Below are 13,823 nucleotides of genomic sequence, written 5' to 3' on the forward strand. Positions count from 1 at the left end.
TGTGTGTAGGTGTCATGCATGTCTACAGTGTGTATAAGGGTTTTCTTAATATTCTCCTGTGTGATGGGGGGCCGGTTCTGTGAGCCAGCTGAGGTCCGGGCTCAGAGAGAGCGTGGTCTAGAACCTTCTCTGAGAGTCCAGACCTCCATGTGTTGGCAAAAAAGTATGTCCAAGTCAAGAAAGCTTTCCAGCAGCCAGTGGCACTTCCCGCACCGGTAGCCTTTTCTCAGGTGTTTTTTAAAGCTTATGTCAGATACTCCAGTGAGTGTAATTTGCTCAATCTCAGGAGAAGAGAAAGAAGATGTTACTCTCTATGCTGCTGTAGGTACTGTATGTCATTGAACATGTGTTTATTCTGTTGCTGCTGTAGGTACTATATGTCATTGAAAATGTGTTTATTCTGTTGCTGCTGTAGGTACTGTATGTCATTGAAAATGTGTTTATTCTGTTGCTGCTGTAGGTACTGTATGTTATTGAAAATGTGTTTATTCTGTTGCTGCTGTAGGTACTGTATGTCATTGAAAATGTGTTTATTCTGTTGCTGCTGTAGGTACTGTATGTTATTGAAAATGTGTTTATTCTGTTGCTGCTGTAGGTACTGTATGTCATTGAAAATTTGTTTATTCTGTTGCTGCTGTAGGTACTGTATGTCATTGAAAATGTGTTTATCTGTTGCTGCTGTAGGTACTGTATGTCATTGAAAATGTGTTTATTCTGTTGTTGCTGTAGGTACTGTATGTCATTGAAAATGTGTTTATTCTGTTGTTGCTGTAGGTACTGTATGTTATTGAAAATGTGTTTATTCTGTTGCTGCTGGCGATACTCTTTTTTTTTTATAACAAAAAATAATAATTAAAAGAAGCATGTGAAAAATACAATTGTACTTGTCATATGTTTCATAAACAACAGGGTTGATATTTGGTGAACTATTAATGCAGTCTTATGGCTTGGGGGGTAGAATCTGTTCAGGGTCCTGTTGGTTCCAGACTTGGTGCATCGGTACCGCTTGCCGTGCTGTAGCAGAGAGAAGAGTCTTATGACTTGGGTGGCTGGAGTATTTGACAATTTTTAGGGCATTCCTCTGACACTGCCCGGCACAGACGTCCTGGATGGCAGGGAACTCATCCCCAGCGATGCAGTGGGCCGCACGCACCACCCTCTGCAGCGCCCCAGGGCCGGATGCCAAGCAGCCGCCACACCAAGCGGTGATGCAGCGCATCTGAGAGTATAGGTTTAACAGGCAGATTATCCGTTTCAGTTGACTGAAAAAACAAAGTTTATGTAGTCACACACGGACACAGGAGACTGATCAACTCAACAACCTCCCCCTGTTCGCCCCTCTGTGTGTGTGTGTGTTTGTGTGTGTGAATGCATGTCTGTGTGTGTGTGAATGCGTGTCTGTGTGTGTGTGTGTGTGTGTGTTGTCACCGGGCCCGGCAGCTCGGCCTCAGCCCAAAGATCCCTGGTGAGGAGTCAAACTTTCCTTAATGGCCCTGAATGAATAAAAACTAGCCTATTAAAAGGCAATCGGGAGGCAATGAGAGCTGTGAGTGGAACCAGCCGGCGAGGTGAGCTGCGCCCAGGCCTAGTGCAGCCTGGGACATTGGGGCCACATTAATATCACGCCGCTGATGTCCCTCCCATGTGCACATTAGCTTGGACTGCTGGGTAATCTGTCTTGTAGGAGAGATCAGGGTCTCTAGTGGCCACAGAGCGGCTGTGCTGCCACGGCTGTGTGTATGTGTAGGGGGAAGTGGAGGGATTTGTGTGTCTGTCCCTTTAAAAGGACATTGTCCAGCTTTAAATGCCACCTTGTGTGCTGTCCGTGTCCCTCGCTCTTCCTCTCATCTTTGTTTCTCTGAATTCATCACACTAAGGATATATCATTTTTTAGTGCCAGCGTGATAGTAATGTTAAAGACAATACCATACAGTATCTACACAGACAGACATGAATGTACTGTAAACAAACACGCTGTGAAAAACCTTTCTTCTGAGGAAGTGTGTTAATACAAAGTACCTAGGTTGTTGTTGTTTGTTTGTTTTTTGTTTGTTTAGTTATGTAGTCAAGTTTATCCCCAGTGTAGTGTTGCCCCCCCCTCCACACACACACGCGTGCGCATTCACACACACACACACACACACACACACACACACACACACACACACACACACACACACACACACACACACACACACACACACACACACACACATGACGTATAAAAAAAAATCACGACAGCTGTGATAGGAACAAAAGGTTTTGTTTGAATTTAATCTGTGTACTGTTCCCACCAAGAGTTCCTGTTTTTCTATTGGATGGAAACCTAGCTGCTGTCTGTAAGCTTTTCCCACCAAGAGTTCCTGTTTTTCCATTGGATGGAAACCTAACTACTGTCTGTAAGCTTTTCCCACCAAGAGTTCCTGTTTTTCTATTGGATGGAAACCTAACTACTGTCTGTAAGCTTTTCCCACCAAGAGTTCCTGTTTTTCTATTGGATGGAAACCTAACTACTGTCTGTAAGCTTTTCCCACCAAGAGTTCCTGTTTTTCTATTGGATGGAAACCTAACTACTGTCTGTAAGCTTTTCCCACCAAGAGTTCCTGTTTTTCTATTGGATGGAAACCTAACTACTGTCTGTAAGCTTTTCCCACCAAGAGTTCCTGTTTTTCTATTGGATGGAAACCTAGCTGCTGTCTGTAAGCTTTTCCCACCAAGAGTTCCTGTTTTTCTATTGGATGGAAACCTAACTACTGTCTGTATGCTTTTCCCACCAAGAGTTCCTGTTTTTCTATTGGATGGAAACCTAGCTGCTGTCTGTAAGCTTTTCCCACCAAGAGTTCCTGTTTTTCCATTGGATGGAAACCTAACTACTGTCTGTAAGCTTTTCCCACCAAGAGTTACTGTTTTTCTATTGGATGGAAACCTAACTACTGTCTGTAAGCTTTTCCCACCAAGAGTTCCTGTTTTTCTATTGGATGGAAACCTAGCTGCTGTCTGTAAGCTTTTCCCACCAAGGGTTCCTGTTTTTCCATTGGATGGAAACTTAACTACTGTCTGTAAGCTTTTCCCACCAAGAGTTACTGTTTTTCCATTGGATGGAAACCTAACTACAGTCTGTAAGCTTTTCCCACCAAGAGTTACTGTTTTTCTATTGGATGGAAACCTAGCTGCTGTCTGTAAGCTTTTCTCACCAAGAGTTCCTGTTTTTCTATTGGATGGAAACCTAGCTGCTGTCTGTAAGCTTTTCACACCAAGAGTTCCTGTTTTTCTATTGGATGGAAACCTAACTACTGTCTGTAAGCTTTTCCCACCAAGAGTTCCTGTTTTTCTATTGGATGGAAACCTAACTACTGTCTGTAAGCTTTTCCCACCAAGAGTTCCTGTTTTTCTATTGGATGGAAACCTAGCTGCTGTCTGTAAGCTTTTCCCACCAAGAGTTCCTGTTTTTCTATTGGATGGAAACCTAACTACTGTCTGTACGCTTTTCCCACCAAGAGTTCCTGTTTTTCTATTGGATGGAAACCTAACTACTGTCTGTAAGCTTTTCCCACCAAGAGTTCCTGTTTTTCTCACAACATCCTCTTTTCATTGTGTTATTGAAATCAACCTTGTTGTTTGTTTTTTAAATATGCCCCTTCCTTTTGGTCAACTTATTGGACAGTTTTAATACTGTTATTCGAGATATGAGTCCATACAATATTTGCAGACACACACAGCCTCGGTGTGAAAAACTCACTTTTACTTTGGGGATCAGAAAAGCACAGTCCAAAATAACCTTCCAACTTCAGCTACACAAATTTGTCAAACCTGACAGCAATTTAATAAGTCCATGCACATATGCACCCCACCCCCCCCCCCCCCCCCCCACACACACACGCACTCACCCCCCATCCCCCACAGATACACCCAGTCAACACTCAACCCCTCCACACACGCAAACACACACACACACACACACACACACACACACACACACACACACACACACTACCTCCCGACCCATCTCCCCTCCCACCACATGCACTCGTGTGGGCAGGCATACGTAAATTCGTGCGCTGTGGCAGCATCAGTGTGGTCGGGCCCTGCGGCCCCCTGGCCCCCCTATCCCTGGCATTAGGTAATTGAGTGTCTTTGCTCAAGGCCTTTCATGGATCAGGGTTTTTTATTAGCTCTGTTCCGAGCAGCCACGGCCCCGCAGCACACACACACACACACACACACACACACCAATTGCCTGGAAACGAGAGGAACGAGAGAACACTTTCCCCAGAATGAGATAAATAAGGTGGCACGCAACGTGGTCTCCCATTGCTGACAGCAGGGGCAGGGTACGCCCCGTGTCTCAGCTGCACTGGACACTTTGCTGGGGGGAGGTGTGTGTTGAGCTTTACATGTGTGTTGAGATATATCAAGGTACATGATTTCGCTCTGTATAGCATTCTCTCGGTTAGATATGTTTCTTTGGCTTTATATACAGTACACTATTCAAATAATGATTTGTGGAAAATGGTTAAGGGGAAAAGGCTTTGTCGGTCATGCATATTTTAGTGTAATAGTCTTTGTGTACTCTAGGAACTTCTTAGGGATAGGCGTCCCGCTAGGATAGGCGTCCGGTGAAACTGAAGGGTGCACAATTCAAATAAATAATCATACAAATTATGGATATTAAACATTTAGGTTCATATAAGTGTCTTATATCGGCTGAAAGCTTAAATTCTTGTTAATCTAACTGCACTGTCCGATTTACAGTAGCTATTACAGCGAAAACATGCCATGTGAATGTTTGAGGACGGCACCCCACATCCAAATATTTTTCCACCGGCACAGGTTTCATACATTCACAAATAATAAATATTCACTTGCTTTTCGAAAATCTTCCTCTGATTTGTCATCCAAAGGGTCCCAGCTATAACATGTAGTGTCATTTTGTTAGATAAAATCCTTCTTTATATCCCAAATAGTCTGTTTAGTTTGCGCCATCGATTTGAGTAATCCACTCCTTCAACATGCAGAGAAAGGAATCAGAAAAATCTACCCCTAAACTTTGTTTCAACAAGTCAAAATACATTTCTATTTACTCCTCAGATACCCTAAAATGTAATCAAACTATAATATTTCTTACGTAAAGAAGTATGTTCAATAGGAAACCGATTTTAGCAGGTGAGAACTGTCTTCATGGCGCGCGCAAACACAAATTTCCAAGAATGTGTCCCTGTACTAAAACTGACATTTCTTATTAGTTTTTGAAGTTAAAAGCCTGAAACCTTGAACATAGACTGCTGACACCTTGTGGAAGCCGTAGGAATTGCATCCAGGGAGCTAATTTTCAATTTGACCTTTTACTTGCCTTTTTTAGGAGGGTGGTCTTTTTTTTATCCAGTTGTTTTTTCTTTGGATTTTCTCCTACCATATCTATTGTGTTATATTCTCCTACATTATTTGAACATTTCTACAAACTGCAAAGTGTTTTCTCTCCAATGGTACCAATTATATGCATATCCTGGCTTCAGGGCCTGAGTAACAGGCAGTTTACTGTGGGCACATCATTCTTAAAACTTCTTCAGGATTGGTGGGTCCCCAGTGGGACTGTTGAGATGACGTAGGTTAATGCGATTAGCATGACGTTGTATGTAACAAGAAAATTTCCCAGCACATAGACATATCTGTTATGGGCAGAAAGCTTAAATTATTGTTAATCTAACTACACTGTCCAATTTACAGTAGCTATTACAGAGAAATAATACCATGCTATTGTTTGAGAGTGCACAGCCCTCCCTTCGGCAAATCTGATCACGACTCCATTTTTCATTTTTCTCCTCCCTTCCTATAGGCAGAAACTCAAACTAGAAGAACCCATGCTAAGAACTATTCAACGCTGGTCTGACCAATCGGAATCCAAGCTTCAAGATTGTTTTGATCACGTGGACTGGGATATGTTCAAGGTAGCCTCCGAGAATAACTATGACAAATACACTGATACGGTGACTGAGTTTATCAGAAAGTGTATAGGAGATGTTGTACCCACTGTGACTATTAAAACCTACGCTAACCAGAAACCGTGGATAGATGGCAGCATTCGCGCAAAACTGAAAGCGCGATCCAATGCATTTAACAATGGTTAGGTGACTGGGAATACGGCCGAATACAAACAATGTAGTTATTCACTCTGTAAGGCAAATAAGCAGGCAAAACGTCAGTATAGAGACAAAGTGGAGTTGTAATTCCACGTGTCAGACACAAGACGCAAGACAATCATGGACTACAAAGGGAAAACCAGCCTACGTCGCAGACGCCGACGTCTTGCTTCCGGACAAGCTAAACACCTTCTTTACCCGCTTTGATTATAACACAGTGCCACCGACACAGTCCACTACCAAGTACTGTGAGCTCTCCTTCTCCGTGGCCGACATGAGTAAGACATTTAAGCGTGTTAACCCTCGCAAGGCTGCCAGACCAGATGGCATCCCTAGCCGCGTCCTCAGAACATGCGCTGGCCAGCTGGCTGGAGTGATTTCGGACATATTCAATCTCTCCCTATCCCAGTCTGTTGCCCCCACATGCTTCAAGATGTCCAAAATTGTTCCTGTACCCAAGAGAGCAAAGGTAACTGAACTAAATTACTATTGCCCTGTAGCATTCACTTCTGTCATTATCAAATCAAATCAAATGTTATTAGTCAATGTGCGGTGGCACCGGTTAGTTGAGGTAATATGTACATGAAGGTAGAGTTATTAAAGTGCCTATGCATAGTGTGGTCTACAGCTTATCATGAGATATGCTACCTCAGGCGAGTAATAGCTTGAGACTTCCTTAGATATCTTGCACCAGCTGTTATTTCCAAAAATACATAGCCCTCCGCAACCTTGTCTTACCAGACGCTGCTGTCATGAAGTGCTTTGAGAGACTAGTCAATGATTATATCACCTGCTTTACCTGACACCCTAGACCCACTTCAATTTGCTTACCGCACCAATAGATCCACATATGCTGCAATCGTCATCGCACTGCACGCTGCCCTATCCCATCTGGATAAGAGGAATACCTGTAAGAACGCTGTTCATTGACTACAGCTCATTCTACACCATAGTACCCTCCAAGCTCATCATTAAGCTTGAGGCCCTGGGTCTGAACACAGCCCTGTGCAGCTGGGTCCTGGATTTCCTGACGGGCAACCCCCAGGTAGGGAGGGTAGGAAACGACAACTCCACTTCGCTGATCCTCAACACTTTGGCCCCACAAGGGTGCGTGCTCAGCCCCCTCCTGTTCTTCCTATTCACCCATGACTGTGTGGCCACGCACACCTCCATCTCAATCATCATGTTTGCAGACGACACAACAGTAGTAGGCCTGATTACCAACAATGACAAGACATCCTACAGAGAGGAGGTGAGGAACCTGGGAGTGTGGTGCCAGGTAAAATAACCTCTCACTCAACGTTAGCAAAACAAAGGAGCTGATCATGGACTTCAGGACACAGCAGAGGGTGCACCCCCCCATCCACATCGACAAGACCGCAGTGGAGAAGGTGGAAAGCTTCAGGTTCCTCGGGGTACACATCACTGACGAACTGAAATGGTCCACTCACACAGACAGTGTGGTGAAGAAGGCGCAACAGTGCCTCTTCAACCTCAGGAAACTGAAGAAATGTGGCATGGCACCAAAAACCCTTACAAACTTTTACAGATGCACAATCAAGAGCATCCTGTCGGGCTGTATCACCAACTGGTACGGCAACTACACCACCCGCAAACACAGAGCTCTCCAGAGGGTGGGTCGGTCTGCCCAACGCATCACCGGGGACAAACTACCTGCCCTCCAGGACACCTACAGCACCCGATGTCACAGGAAAGCCAAAAATAACCACCTGAGCCACTGCCTGTTCACCCCGCTATCATCCAGAAGGCGACGTCAGTACAGGTGCATCAAAGCTGGGACCGAGAGATTGAAAAACAGCTTCTATCTCAAGGCCATCAGACTGTTAAATAGCCATCACCAGCACATTAGAGGCTCCTGCCCTTTATACATAGACTTGAAATCGCTGGCCACTTTAATAATGAAACACCAGTCACTTTAATAATGTTTATATATTTTGCATTACTCATCTCATATGTATATACTGTATTCTATTCTATTCCACTGTATCTTAGTCTATGCCGCTCTGACATTGCTTGTACAAATATTTATATATTCTTCATTCCATTCCTTTTTTTGTGCCTATTGTGTGTATTGTATTGTTTGTATTGTTGTGAAATTGTTAGACATTACTTGTTAGATATTACTGCACTGTTGGAGCTAGAAACACAAGCATTTCACTACACTCGCAATAACATCTGCTAAACACGTGTATGTGACAAATAAAATGTGATTTAATTTGATAATGGTTTATTTTCTCTCTCTCTCTCTAAAGTCATGTATCTCAATCTTTAACTTTAGAGGTGAAAAGCTAGCACCCCACTACTGATTAACACACACTAACACACAGCACGGAGGAGACAGAGCGCTTTGACTAGATTAGAGAACTCACACACACATGCATAACTCTACTGTACTGCACTGCACCACTGCACTAACAGCATGCAGTTATCATATTGATACATCGTTCGTACTTGGCCACCTCTCTGGCCGTTTGAGGACAACTCAGGTCAGATTGTGTTCTCTGATAGTCCAGGAGGGAAACTAAACAGTCTTATTTCCTCCCAGACAGCCAGAAGAGGTGAAGATACCGCTCAGTTTCATCAGACACCACCGTGCCATTACCTTATATCCAGTCTGCCTCTACTTCAACCTCTTAAAGGTATTTTTTGACTGCTTAATTTCTCAGCAGGGAAGCTTTTTCCCCATGATGATGATCTTGAGCTGGGAAACATGAATTGATTCTAAAGAGGAAATTAGATGGTGCTTATTACACTGTCTAACTAGTAATCCTCTGTCATTCGTCTGGCGCGTGATGAATGTCCTGCTTTATGCCTACTTCTCCTGCTTACCAATGAGGTGGCGTCAGAGAGAGCCTACACACACAGACACACACACACACACACACACACACACACACACACACACACACACACACACACACACACACACACACACACACACACACACACACACACACACACACACACACACACACACACACACACACACACACACACACACACATAGACAGATAGAAAAAACTTTCACGCACACACACTTAGACACACTTGCTCAAAAACAATTGCTTGCGCACACACACACACACACACACACACACACACACACACACACACACACACACACACACACACACACACACACACGCACACACACGCACACACACGCACCAACACGCACACACACGCACACACACGCACACACACGCACACACACGCACACACACGCACACACACGCACACACCTACCTGGCTGTCTAATGAATCGGCATGTGCTCTTGTCCCGTTGACTAAGGATAAGATTATGATGAATATGTTGATTTTCATTTTTCCATTTTCTCTCTCTTTCTTTGCTCTTACCTTCCACCTTTAGTCTCACTTCCTCTTCCCTCCTGTGCTGGTGTGTGTATGGGTGTCCGTGTGCTTGTGCTCGTGTGTGGTTGTTTCTGTGTATGTTGTTGTGTGTGTGTGTGTGTGTGTGTGTGTGTGTGTGTGTGTGTGTGTGTGTGTGTGTGTGTGTGTGTGTGTGTGTGTGTGTGTGTGTGTGTGTGTGTGACAGATTAGCATGTGTTAACTAACCCCAGGAGCAGGTAGGTAGGCAGGCATGCAGGGTGATTTATCTGAATGCAGCAGACGATAGATAAAACAGGACAAGCAGCAGGAAGACCAGATTAGATCCACGGTGGTTCTGTCTATCTCTGATATGATGAACTTTACACCTCATTCTACTGCTCTCACACCACTAACTCAACTCCCACTCTTAGACTGTTCTTGGAGTGACCAGGGCATCCAAAATCACCCTGTTGGTTGCCTAGGCTGATTGAAGCTGTTTTAACTTGGAAGTTGATGTCGTGGCTCTGTCCTGATGTTTTAAGATTTGGTTTGGTTATGGTTATGTTTGGTTATGTCATGATAAAATGTCTTGGATATGCCTTGACAACAAATACACTTGAACTCATTCAACAGTCTGGTATGAGAGCTATGGTTATGTTGGATGGGTTAGATGTATATAATCCCTGCATTGCTGATGCTATGTATTGGCCATTGAGAGGCTTTGAGGCCACTAGTCATCCATATAGGCTCTCCCCAGTAAGAGCAGTCCCCAGTAGGAGCAGACCTCCATAGGAATGAATGGAACAGTATTTCAATTACAGTTTTTTACAATCACTTTGGCACTAATTTCACAACCTTGTGGTCATTTTTCAAAACTCTAGACACAAAACTCAAAACGGTCATCACTTGTAACACAGGCTGTCCAATGTTCAAAACATTGCATTGTGCATTCATATCTTTAAAGAAACCTTGCACTTGCAGAATCATTGGTTCAAATAACTAATTTATCATGACATACCATAGGAACATTCATTTATATCACCCACACACAAGATACCGATAGCTTCACTGTGTAGTTGTTCGTACAATCATTAAATATTGTGGTACAAAATATGTGACACGTTTCATTATGCTACTACACGTAAATACATCACTGTAAAAGGACTAGTAGAGAGAATACTACAGACACAGTGGAATCATTGAACAAAATATGAAATGTATTGATGAAATACAATAAAATTTCTTTGAATCAAAGCAAAAATAATTAGCTACAAAAAAAGAAAAAAACTACAGTAAAACATCAACTGCAGTGTTCCTCACCTGGCTTACTGTAAAAACCAAAACAAAGGTTTGATTACTGTACTTCTATATTTCCATCAACCCTGTCTTGTGGATTTGGCCATAGGTTCTCATCCACATCACAATGGATGTTTTTATTAGCCAAACAACTTGGGAAGAATCTTCGGGCATGGCGAATCCAGGCCTGACACTGGTCTGCCGTGATGTCATTGCATGCGTCATCCATGGCCTGGAGAAGGGCGGCTTGTTCGTGAGGGCGCCTATCATATACCTTCCACCTCAATGTGGAGAAAAATTCCTCAATCAGGTTTTAGGAAAGGAGAGTATGGGGGTAAGTACAGGGTGGTAAATTGTGGATGGGCCTGAAACCATGCTTGCACCATTTGAGCATGGTGGAACCTGACATTATCCCACACAATGACATAGGTCATGCCATCAGCTCTACAGACCTGATTTAGCTCATCAAGGACGGTTACATTCGAACAGCGAATCATGTGACTACCTGCAACTCAATATATAGAGTATATAGAGTAGAGAGCTTTAGATGTTGTTCAACCTAACATTAGAACGGACAAGATGCGTAATCTAAGCAACTTTGACTGTGGTATGATTGTTGATCGTCAGGACTACTGGGCATGATGACTGCTTGCTGTCCCCAGTCCACCTGGCCTTGCTGCTGTCCCAGTTTCAACTGTTCTGCCTGCGGTTATGGAACCCCTACCTGTCCCAGACCTGCTGTTTTCAACTCTTAATGATCGGCTATGAAAAGCCAACTGACATTTATTCCTGATTATTATTTGAACCATGCTTGTCATTTATGAACATTTTGAACATCTTGGCTCTCTCTAATTCTCTCCTTCTCTCTTTCTTTCTCTCTCTCAGAGGAACTGAGCCCTAGGACCATACGTCAGGACTACCGGCATGATGACTCCTTGCTGTCCCCGGTCCACCTGGCCTTGCTGCTGTCCCAGTTTCAACTGTTCTGCCTGCGGTTATGGAACCCCTACCTGTCCCAGACCTGCTGTTTTCAACTCTTAATTATCGGCTATGAAAAGCCAACTGACATTTATTCCTGATTATTATTTGACCATGCTTGTCATTTATGAACATTTTGAACATCTTGGCCATGTTCTGTTATAATCTCCACCCGGCACAGCCAGAAGAGGACTGGCCACCCCTCATAGCCTGGTTCCTCTCTAGGTTTCTTCCTAGGTTTTGGCCTTTCTAGGGAGTTTTTCCTAGCCACCGTGCTTCTACACCTGCATTGCTTGCTGTTTGGGGTTTTAGGCTGGGTTTCTGTACAGCACTTCGAGATATTAGCTGATGTACGAAGGGCTATATAAAATAAACTTGATTGATTGATTGATTGATGCCACACATGGGGATTCCAGCATCTCAGAAACAGCTGCCTTCCTGGGAATTTTACGCACTACAGTCTCTAGAGTTTACAGAGAATGGTGCGATAACCAAAACACATTCAGTGAGCGGCATTTCTGTGGGCCAAAACACCTTGTTAATGAGAGAGGTCAGAGGAGAATGTCCAGAATCATTCAAGCTAACAGAAAGGCCACAAATGCTCAAATAACAGCTGTTTAAACAGTGGTGTGCAGAATGGCATCTCTTAACGTACAACACCATGAATAATTCAGGCTGTTGTGGAGGCAAAAGGGGGTCCTACCCAGTACTAGATAGGTGTACCTAATAAAGTGGCCGGTGAGTGTACAGTAATGTCAAATCTGAAAACATGGTCTGGAAAAGTGGTACATGGGACCATAGAAACAGTGTCTGATAAAGAATGATGATGAAATATTACAGCCATAGATAATGTAGTCCAATTGGTTCATATTCCACGGTAATTGGTGTCAAAGGATCTCGTTATCCTGAAACTTTCATGATCTAAACATAGAATTTTGTTTGTCAGTTTCCATAAAACTATGCATTAAGCGTAATGCAACAGTTACTTATCATTTTGAGCAGTTGTATCAATTGATAGTTAGATCATTGTAATGACATGAATAGACAGTCATCTCAGATGTAATGTGTGAATTGCATTTTGAAATGGTAATACTTTGATGTTAAGTTGTGTCATTTTGAACAGGTGATTTTAGTTCAATGAACAAATGATCTTAGCTTTATGTGTATTGTATCCAAGCAATTGGAAAAAGTGTTAAAGTTTTGAAAAATGTGCATTTTGATCATTGGTTGTGAGTTTTGTGTCTAGAGTTTTGAAAAATGACATCAAGGTCCCCGAAATTAGTGCCAAAAGTGATTGTAAAAAAATGGAAATGTTTCAAGGAAAAAAATTACATTTATTTAAGTATTTTTTTGCTGTAGTGGGGACAGTACTTTAAGGAAAATGTTTCTATATATTTAAAAAGTGTATATGTTTATGTTAAGCTGACATAATATACTTTTAAAGTATGCATTAAGGTGTCTGTAATATAATAAATGTGGCAAAAATGAATGTAGACATTAATAAATACATTTGTATAGCTTCCAAAACGGTGGGAGAGTACCAAGATGATACTGATGTACAGTAAATAGCCGTCCATTTTCTGACATGTTCTCTGTATCAGAAGTAGAAGAACTCTACTTTATTGATCCATTTAAATTCATCCTCTGCTTTATCCCAAGGGTCAGAGAGCTTTGTGTGCCATATCTCCCGTGTGTGTGTGTGTGTGTGTGTGTGTGTGTGTGTGTGTGTGTGTGTGTGTGTGTGTGTGTGTGTGTGTGTGTGTGTGTGTGTGTGTGTGTGTGTGTGTGTGTGTGTGTGTGTGTGTGTGTGTGTGTGTGTGTGTGTGTGTGTGTGTGTGTGTGTGTGTGTGTGTGTGTGTTTCATGTGGCCGTCTCAGTGTTGATTGATGCTTTGCAGTGACAGCACCCAGCTCACCTAATGACCTTTCACCCCCCCCCCCCCCCCCCCCCCGGTGATGCTAGCCATGATGATGAGGATGGTGATGATGAGGAAGATGATTATGATGATTTCCTGTCATCCTCACTGAAAGTTCCCAGCTCTGCCACATCAAGCTGCTGTCA

The 13,823-nt window shown here is 43.1% G+C and overlaps 1 long non-coding RNA gene across 1 annotated transcript; it reads left to right on the forward strand.

The window, feature by feature from the left end:
* The first annotated feature begins 8,707 nt into the window (after window positions 1-8,707).
* On the forward strand, window positions 8,708-13,311 carry LOC139553121 (uncharacterized). The gene is made up of 2 exons (XR_011670600.1): window positions 8,708-8,797; window positions 11,670-13,311. It is a non-coding gene; the product is annotated as an uncharacterized lncRNA (long non-coding RNA).
* Window positions 13,312-13,823: the final 512 nt, after the last annotated feature.

Source organism: Salvelinus alpinus, chromosome 25 (genome assembly GCF_045679555.1).
Source record: "Salvelinus alpinus chromosome 25, SLU_Salpinus.1, whole genome shotgun sequence".
Taxonomy (NCBI): Eukaryota; Metazoa; Chordata; class Actinopteri; order Salmoniformes; family Salmonidae; genus Salvelinus; species Salvelinus alpinus.